The 8,885-nt window shown below is 39.7% G+C and overlaps 1 long non-coding RNA gene across 2 annotated transcripts in view; it reads right to left on the bottom strand.

The window, feature by feature from the left end:
- Nucleotides 1-382: 382 nt before the first annotated feature.
- LOC116709056 (uncharacterized) overlaps nucleotides 383-8,885 on the bottom strand; it is a 60,539-nt gene continuing 52,036 nt past the window's right edge. Inside the window, exons 3-4 of one of the 2 annotated variants that reach the window (XR_004336808.1) lie at nucleotides 3,150-3,443; nucleotides 383-1,927 (exon numbers count right to left, since the gene is read on the bottom strand). This is a non-coding gene — a long non-coding RNA (uncharacterized LOC116709056). The remainder of the gene's footprint in view (nucleotides 1,928-3,149; nucleotides 3,444-8,885) is intronic. The other variant, XR_004336809.1, reaches the window with a different exon arrangement.

Raw genomic sequence — 8,885 nt, 5'->3', positions numbered from 1 at the left:
ATGGAAAGAGATGGTCTGACCTCCACATAAACTCTGAGAAATAACAAAAAAGTGGAAAGAAAAAGCGGAGATCAAATAAAAGAAAGACATGGGGGATTTGTCCCGGGTCCACACATCAGAGTAACAAGTGTTGATATGAGTTTGAAGCAATATTTAATTTGGCTAAAATATGCTTCTTTTTTTTTTGAGACTGCAAATATCAGCTTAAATGTCCTAAAACAGTGTTTTTTCAAAGTGGGCGTACCAGAGCATCAGAAAATTTAACAGAAGATGAGAATTTTTTCTTTGGAGGAAAAAATAAATAAATATATATATATATATATATATTTTTTTTCATCATACATTTTTAATTATACTTTTTAAAATTAAATATTACCTCTTTTTCAATCAATATTATAAAATATACTTACAAATACATAATGAAATTTTGGTTACCATGCTCATCTTTCTGATTGGCTGCCAGTTGAATTTATAAATTCACATTGATCCCATGAAACGGATACGTTTCTGTGAAGGAAAAGACAGAAGGAACCGTGCAGCCCTGCAGTGAAGGACACTGCTCCTGCTGCAAAAACAAAAAAAACAAAAACACCCAAAGAACTGTGGGGATGGAATCAAATTTGACATGTGATTAATATAAAATATTTCACATTTTCTTATAATCAAAAGAGGAGCTGGTGGTGACAAAATATTTTTTTTTTACTGTGTAACATATAATGACGTAAATATTAAGTTCAAAAAGTCATAATATACGACTTGATAAGTAAATTAAAAAGATATGAGGCAGCACTTATGCTAAACAAAATGAATAATAAACTCAATATCAGATAAAAGTGAAGAAAAAATTATTTTGTAAAGGCACGCATATTCTGTAAAGAGAGTCTCGAACCAAACGTTGCTTTGTAGCGACATGGATTGGAAAAATTTGTGAACCTGTGGTCTAAAATACAAAGGAAAGGGGCATTTCTGTCTCTGGGAAAATGAATCTTCATAGAAACAGATATAGTCTAACTAACAAAAACTCTTTTATAAATATAAATCTCAGGAATCTGAGTGCAAGAAGCAGAGATGCTTCGCCGTTACTAAAAGGCCACCTTCAGTGTTGTTCCAGTCACTCTTGCCACAAGTGAGACAGTTCTTAGATATTAATGACGGGTTTGTTTCATAAATTAAAAGAACAAAAATTGTAATAAAAGTCTGATTTCTGAAGCGAGTCCAGGTTGAACAGACAGAATCCTGACGCTGAGATGGTTGACCTACAATGTGGAGAAATCCAACTATGTTGCAAAACAGACAAATCATATCAGTTACTCAGATTACAGTAACTGGTAATCTGAGTAATTATCAGTTACAGTTTAGCTGTCACTGAAGATGGCGCTCTGCAGCGATTCAGGATCCTGAGTCAGGGCGTAATCCCGTTTACGTCCACAGGGTGATACTTGTGCTCTGCTTCTGAACTAATTCACAGGAGAGAACCTCTGCACGCTGACTTGTGCAGACCCGGTGGGCCTTTCAGAATATTACGTCACTGCCTGCTTTTCCGATATGAGCATGTCAAATAATAAAAAAAAGTAAAAACTGCATTTTATAGACATATTTCTGCACGCGACCCACACAGAAGAAAGTGCAACAACTGCACAAAACTATCTAGACATCTACAAAAGACATGCAGTGCATGTTTTGTTTCAGGTAGAACTGAAACAGAATAACAGAGGGGTGTTTCCTGCCAAATGAACACTTGCAGCATCTCTGAACCACTGGAAACAGCTCCAGCTGAAGCCACAGCAGAATGGAGTGCTGCAGGTGAACTTTCCTGGTGTTGTTGTTGTTGTTGTTGTCGTCAGACTTCATTGGGCCACGGTTCCTCTTCCTCCCCGCAGTCGGTTTCATTCCCCAGAGGGACTCTCAGAGCGGTGCTTAGGAAGTCCTGCGGGACAAAGAGACGAGAGCAAGGTAAACACGTCGACCGGTAAGACCGAGGTGGAGAAACCGGAAGCAGTCGAAAAGCGAGGCGAGGGGTTCGGTTTGTTTCAGAAAGCATGAAATCAGGAACAGATGAAGTGACACGCACTTTAACAGCTCCACATTAGTCAGCATACGAAGGAATAAAGAAACATTTGTCAGAGGCTAAGCAGAAGAGATAAAGAAATCCTAATTTTTGTTTGCTGATACTTGGCTTATTTTATCTTAAAAATTACAACAGTCTTTAGTGGCACACAATTATTGTGTGAAAGAACAGTGATTTCAGACTTTTAACTACAAGGCATAAAAAAAATAAATCTACATATTTGTCCCTGCTGATTTGCCATAAACACTGCTGACCATGCTGCCTGGAAATAAGAAAACAAACAACACAAAAAGATTTTCTAATAATCTTTCTAAAACCTAGAGTACTGCCCTTGATGGTTTTCATTTAGAGTTCCTTGGAACCAGAACTAAGTGAATCAGAAGATAACTCAAGCATTGGCTTCAATTCCAACTATATTTCATGCTTAATTCTTATAATTCAAGGTCGTCTGCGTTGGAAAGGATCTGAAATTTGATCGTTCTGCAGAAATGTCAGAGATGTTCACAAGTTCTCTATGTCAAGTCTTATTTCAAGACTGAAATAAAAAAATAAATGATCACCAATTCTATGACATCTCGTGGACCTGTAACCCCGCGTCGCTGTGGTTTCAAGATTCCAAACTCACACTGTTTACTTTGAGGCTCGATTGGACAGATGTTGTGCAGAAATGTCTCATTTATGGAGGTTTGTTGCTGAGTGACTCAACAAGAACCAGGCAGGAAGTATGGTGTCAATTTATCTAAGGCTTTTATTTCAGCCAAGACCTCAATAACCTTTCTCTCCCTTTCCCCTTTTAGTCTTAAGTCAGATATTTAGAAACCATATTACGCAGCATTCACTTTTTAGAGAGACATTTGGATAATTATGTGCAAGATTTAATTAGTGATATGTTCAATATTCACTGGAAGAAGTTAGATATCATACATTTCTAAAGTTTTTTGCCTAGACATTTTAATGTGATCACCTGTTGTCATGTTTCCAGGTATTTTCCTGACACAAAGCAGAATGAAAGGTTGGGTGTCAGTTTTAGGAAGCTGGCATGAAAATAACTCTTGGTGAACAGGAAGTGATGTTGACTCACAGTTCTGGGGGAAGGAAGCCGGTGTCAAGGGAAAGGAATGACCCTGGTGGTGGATAGGGGGGAATTATGTTTGTGGATTCATGGATTCTTCATGCAGATTTACAGGAAACAGAGCAGATGGCCTATGGGATCTGGTTTGCTACTGAACAGAGTGTGTTGGAGAGCGGGCAGTCCGATGAAGGTTTGAGGGAAAACTTCAGTGGACGACTGTGGAGTGTGTGGATATCTGAATGGCTGAGGAGACGTTCGGTAGGATCCAGAATTGGCCCATGAAGCCAACGGAACAGCTTCAACCTTTGGAGGCACAGAGAACATGAGAAGTAAACGTGGAGCAGGGTAAGAGCTGGTGATGAACTCGATCAGACATCAGGTACACTTGGCTTGACTCTACTGGGAAAGGTTGAGTTTCAGGAGCAGATCATGGAGTGATTGTAGAAAGGTGTGGAGTCTGCAGCAGCACGGCCACGCTACCAGAAAAATTCTGTTTTCATCGGACTCACACACAAACAGTATGTCTTCCCATCTTCTCAGGGACTTTTGCATTTACTTCCACTCATTTAACCCTGACCCTACCCATTACCATAACCCAAAAAGAAACCCCTCTTCTTGCCGACTACACCATAAGGGGAAGTTGGTCCTCGCCACATAGTATTTCTTGTAAAAATGGACCTTACTCTTCAGCAAATACAAGGCCACACACACACACACACACCCCACACACACACTCAAAAACACACCAACCACCAAAATCCCAATACTATAGGTTGATTGTTGGTTCTATCGGTGACAAGGTAAAATATAATTTCCAACTGAAACATCAAAATTGCAACCCTGAGAATAAATATATATTTTATAACATATACTTTTCATTCTTTCGTTGTAAAGTATGCAGTTTGATTGATGACAAAAAGAATTAAGCTTCCAGATAGAGATAAAGAAATCTGTATGGATTATTTTGATCTTTGATTAATTAAATGGATTACTAACCTTCTCAGATGCTAAAGTCACATTAGCTTATTACTTCTCCACACTCATACTAAGGCTATCTCACCTTTTGGGCACAATAAACCAATATTGTCTCAACTGCAGCAGTATACAGTCTTAAGTTAAAGAGCTTAGTGAAGTATGGCCTTTCTTATTGGGTCATTCTGGTGTATGCAATGGCCTGTTGACATGTTGCTATGAAAAACTGGCCATAAGGATGCAATTGTTGATTCTATCAATGTGTGTAGGATCTCAGAGCCTTTTCCCAAAAAAGTTAGAAGGCCATCAGTTTATGGAACCAGTGAGAAACAAGTGAGAAAGATGAAAAGCAGTTGGTAATCTTCCCAGGGCGCAATAATCAACATGTCAGTGAGTTTGTGAGAGCGCAATTAGAAAACAAAACTCAACATGTGTGGCTTGTTAGGAAGATCGTCAAGAGTCTTTGCTAAAATGAACATGACAGGAAAAGAAAAAAATTAGGAAGAGGGGGGGGGGGGGGATGTAAATTTCAAAAAACCATAACATTAAAAAAACATCTGGAGAGAAATAAAATGCTGTTTTCAGAAAACTGACACTCCACCCTGCTGCACCAGCAGCCGATTCGCCAAACGTGGGGAGAGATCCCGCCTCATGGTGTTTGATTGCAAAACATTTCGTGCCTCCAGGCTTTCGACGCCACGTTAAACAAACGTACTCTATTCCTGTAAAACTCTGGGCATCGCCAGCATGAGTCACACCTACACAGAAGAAGTAAATATTAGTCAGCTGGCACTGTGCACCACAAAAGAAAAAAACAAAACAGAACAGAGACACTGCATATGACACCACTTTTGGGAAGTGTGTGCTTTAATACATTGCTAAGTCACACTTCACTTTGACCAATAAGAGCGTGACAGAGCCAAGCATTTGGAAAGTTGTTGTGCTTGTTTACTGATAATAAAACAAGTTTGGATTATTCTTTTCCGACTAACTTGTCTTATGCTTATTAGCAAACTCAGCAAGTCTGCTTTCCATGATACAGTGCCTGCTTAAAACCCCTTCTTGGATGTTGTACCCTGTTTTATTGCTTTTTCCAATCAGAATCAAGATCAACAAAATTTGGCCTTTGTAACGAGAAACATGCAAAAAAACCCAAACAAAAAAAATGTTCCTTTCATTTCTTGACGATGGATTTCACTGAACTCCAGGGGATGTTCAGGACCTTTTTGCTTCCATCCCCTGACATGTACCTTTAAATCACAGCATGAACAGTTCCAATTTGCTTCAACGGCAGAGATACTGATTAACCAGTGAATGGACATTCTAGACCCGCGTATCTTTATACTACAATCACCTGAAAAACACTCACTGCACTCAGGTGATCTCCATTCCACTACCAGCGCCTACTGGCCGGACGTCTGTTAAATTAGATCAGTCACTTTAAATCGGGTGAATATTTATGCAATCATCTGTTGTGTGTCTGACATTTTTATTTAATTGTCATCATTTTGTAGAAAACGGGTTTCAATTTGACATTAGCATTAGGGGTGGTCTAAAGCTAGTTGTGTAAAAGCAACAAAATGGGTAAAAAATGAATGAGGATGAATATTTTTTATGGGCAATGTAAAAATCCCGAACTATTTGTTTAAGTATAGGAAGGGGTGAGAAATTGAGAGAATTACAGTCATGATAGGAACAAAGAGCGTTCTTTAAAAAAAAAAAAAAAAAAGAAAATAAATGCTCTTCTTTCTAAATTTGTCTCTCAACTGCTTTTATTTAAATAAAATAAAAAAACAGGAGCCATTTCCCAGTGTGCGGTTAACACCTCTACTCTCTCCTCTCCCTCTTTGCTTTTCTCCGTTGGCTGAATGAAAGAGTAAGTGGGCTCAGGTTGTAATTACGCTGATGAATGATTACGCTTCACCTTTCCGCATGTAGCGCGTTGTTTTGATCTGAAGCCCTTTCCTACCCTCCCCTGTTCCGCTGGATGGGAGCTTTTTGCCCCTTTGTGTTCAGTAAGGAGATCCCCGTGTTTTCGTGGAGCCCGGTGTCTCCTCATGTTCTTTTCTAACCACCTTTTCTTTGATCTGTTCCTCCGTCTCTCTCTCTCTGACCCTCGAGTGCGGCGAGGTGTGTGCGTTTCAGGTAAGTATGGTTACAGCATTAACCTGTAAGGAGAAACACATGCACGCACACTGTGATGGTCTTGAAATGTGATCACGTTGCGTACGTGTACCTGTGACTTTTGAGAGTCTGAAGAAGCACAATGACGCGTTTTTTGTTTCGAAAGAAAGAAAGGACACTTTGAACACTGAAAGGCCATTTCGAGACCGTCCGAAATTTTACATTTAAGCCGCGTGAATTCGAGCAAATTGGTGAGACGACTGGCGACCAGAACCGGATGATTTTTCAGCTTGACCTCCTTGTGACCTGTCACAAACCCAAAGACATTCTTTGTTCAAGAACCGAGTGGAGAAGACTCAAATGTAGCTATTTTAAAACCCGTCAGTGGCACTGACGGGTTTTAAAAATACAGACAGAGGAAGGAAACTGTATTTTCTCGAACATGTCGAGACTTGTCTGGGGTTTATACTCGGGGAAGGACGGAGCTAGCTTTTAGGGAGATAACAGGAAGACTGAAAAGACGACTTTATAGTTTGTCTTGTTTCATCTCTACAGGCTTTCATCAGCTGAACGTGGAAATGTTGACGGCTGAAGAAGAGCAGGTAAATAAACACAGAAACCGCTGTTTACGGTTACTATTGCTGGCTGTGTTTAATAGTCAATGGACATTTTTATTGACATTACAGAAATAAAGCTGGCGTAATAATTGCTGACACCTCTTAGAATTGGATTTCTAACACCAGTACTGTACTCGTGTTAGAAATTCAAACCAATACTGGTTGTTCTTCGGCTTAAATTTCTACATGTAACTTTGTTTCAATCTCTTGATCTTCTATTATGTGTTATTCTTGTTTACTAACAGTTATCTTTCAATAATTTACCACTTAATTTACCGTCCAAAACATCTGCCAAAAGCTGATTCATATTATTTTTAAAAAGTAATATTTACCCTCTTTGACATCAGAAAGATAATCGAAAAAGATTAAAACCTGTTTATTGTGAATTTGTAAGCGAATCAAATGAAGTACTTTTTGTCTCTGTGATGAGTAAATGAAAACATTTCTATCCCTGTCTTCATATTTTCCACTCCTTAATTATATATCTCACTGATTATGGTTTAGAGAGTTTATTTCTCCTCACTCTGAGCTGCAAAAATGTTCACAATAATTTTGGAACACATTTCTAAAACCACATTTAAAACCTTTGTTCTCAATTCTAAAAAGCAAATATATTAAAATTTACAGTTTTAATCGCTACAAAACAAATGAAACAAGGTGTCGTAAGTAAAATAAAAGTTCAACTTCCTAAAAAAAAAAAACAACAAAAAAAACAGGAAGTGCCTTTGTTTCTTTTTTTAGCAATTTCCAGCCAGAATTATCTTGGAATGTGCAAAGAGGCCCCAGGAAACATCCAGCATCTCTCAGCGGAGTGTAAGATACCAGCAGAAAAGGAAAACATGCACGTCATAACCAACTGGCTGGTGTAGTGTGCAGAAACATCTGTGCAGAAACACAAAACGGAGACCACTGGGTGAAAGTGGGTAGAGAATGATTATCCTGTGCGACTTCTAGACCACGAAACGGTAATGGTCAACCAACAGGACATTTTGATCACTGATAAGCAGCAGAGGATAATCGTGGTGACCGATGTGGTCATCCCAGATGATGGAAGCATCAGGACAAATGAACACGAGACACTGGAGAAATAAATATCAATCCAGAAAGAGCGTGGTGGCTGAAGGCAACTGTTGTGCCCATTAGTTACCTCTCCAGTTTGTTAAGTTGTGCTTTTTTTCCCCCCACAAAGTTTCTAAGTTTCAAAGCAAAGGCCTTACTTCTATGCATATGTGCACAAAACTGAAACCAAGTAGAAACCGTGTTTGGCACTGGGCCTTGCACCGTTATCCTCTCCAGCTTCCCCGCCTGCGAGTTCATATCATTTACTGATAATCAAGGCTTTACAAAAACTTTGTCAGCTTCTCCTGCACATCAAAGATTTTGTTGTTCGCTAAGCGGTTTTCGACATGTAGTTCAGAGAAGTAAAACTGCATAGTGAGCAAATGTGAATCAAAGGTGCTTTTATCGCTTCCTCAAAATAACAAATAAAGCAAAAATATAAAGTATAATTGTTGAGCACAAAAACAAGTCCAACCCAGCTTGATGTTTAGACGTCTTCCCACTTCATCAATCTGTAGTCCTGGGTTTTATGCCGTTCCCTCGGTCGCCCTTTCACCCTCACACCTCCTCACTCTCTCCGTGTCACAGTTGACCCCGCTCCTACGTGCGTGTGCCGCGTTACTTGTCAGAGCGAGCTCTGGGATAGGGGGTCCGCAGGCCCTCCTGCCTCCTCCTTAGCTCACCCAAATAAGCAGAGGAGTGGAAGGGGGGAAAAATGATATGAAACCTGGAGTCACTGACCCCTGGTTCCACAGGCGGTTCACGGAGAGTTGAGTGAGAGGCACAGCACAGCTAAATAATCCCCCCGACCTCCATTGCTTAGTGGGCTGCAGTGTGAGCTCGCATGCAGCATTATCCTCTACTGAATCCTTCTGAAATTAGACTGAGGTCAGCTTTTGGATGCTAAACGAGCAGCTGTTTTAAACTGGTCTGTGCTAGAACAGTGGAAGAGAAACTATGTCACTAATAGTGA

The sequence above is a fragment of the Xiphophorus hellerii genome, chromosome 19 (assembly GCF_003331165.1).
Source record: "Xiphophorus hellerii strain 12219 chromosome 19, Xiphophorus_hellerii-4.1, whole genome shotgun sequence".
Lineage (NCBI taxonomy): Eukaryota > Metazoa > Chordata > Actinopteri > Cyprinodontiformes > Poeciliidae > Xiphophorus > Xiphophorus hellerii.
Note: the sequence above shows the minus strand (reverse complement) of the source record. Positions and strands in the feature narration are given on the sequence as shown.